The sequence below is a fragment of the Malurus melanocephalus genome, unplaced genomic scaffold (assembly GCF_030028575.1).
Source record: "Malurus melanocephalus ecotype Western Australia unplaced genomic scaffold, MMel_1.1 scaffold_97, whole genome shotgun sequence".
NCBI classification, from domain to species: Eukaryota; Metazoa; Chordata; class Aves; order Passeriformes; family Maluridae; genus Malurus; species Malurus melanocephalus.
The window spans coordinates 589,029-590,013 of NW_026623329.1; the positions used below are offsets into that span (position 1 = coordinate 589,029).

General features: G+C 49.8%; 1 non-coding gene across 1 annotated transcript; it reads right to left on the bottom strand.

Annotated features, from left to right (window-relative positions):
* Positions 1-509: 509 nt before the first annotated feature.
* Positions 510-592, bottom strand: TRNAL-CAG (transfer RNA leucine (anticodon CAG)). Its single transcript has one exon. It is a non-coding gene; the product is annotated as a tRNA-Leu (tRNA).
* Positions 593-985: the final 393 nt, after the last annotated feature.

Sequence of the window (985 nt, forward strand, 5' to 3'; positions counted from 1 at the left end):
CATTTTTTGAACACTCAGCCCCTTGATCCAGCCTGTCCAGGTCCCTCTGTAGAGCTTTCCACACCACAAACAGATGGATTTCAATCCCAGCACTGGCATGGTGCCCCTGGGCTCACCCMGGGAGCCTGGTTTTATCCCCTTCCCCCTTCAAACCTCATTTAAAGCCCTCAATCAGCCCCAAAATTCATGGGCCAGAACCCCTTACCCCTTTTGGGACAAGTGAGACAGTCTCCAGCAGCTCCAGTGCCTTTAAAACACCGAAAAAGGGCAAAATTCCACCTGAGGCAAGTGTCGATCCTGTGGAAAAATAAAATCCCACCTGAGCCAGGTGTTAATTAGTAGGAGGGAYACTCTTAAACCTCATCTCTGCCAACCTGAACAAYAATAATTGTAACCAATAATGGGTGATAATCCCAGGGCTGGACRGGACCAGGGACATTCCCAGGAATGTCTGTTCCACCAGGAAGCAGCAGAATTCCCTRTGGGATCAGTCTGGCCAGCAAAGAAATTGTCAGGAGTGGGATTCGAACCCACGCCTCCAAGGGAGACTGCGACCTGAACGCAGCGCCTTAGACCGCTCGGCCATCCTGACTTCTGGAATCTTCTCCCTTGCATCCCAAAATTCCTGGGAAATTTTTTTTTTCATTGAGTGTGTCCTTAAAGTGTGTGGAACATTTTCCTGGGCGTCCAAAATTCTCCTCTGGGAGACAAAGAGCTCCGGAACTGACAGGAGGGTGCGGCCAGGTGGGGGTTGGTCTCTTCTCCCGGGGAATAGGGGATAGGAAAAAAGGAAATAGCCTAAAATTGCACCAGGAACGGTTTAGATTGGATATTAGGAAAAATTCCTTTAGTGGAAGGATGATCAAGCACTGGAATGGGCTGCCCAGGGGAGTGGTGGAGATTTGTCCCTGGAAATGCTCAAAGGTGTGTGGATATGGCTCAAGGATATGTTTTGCTGCTGAACACGGTGCTGGGTTAGTGATGG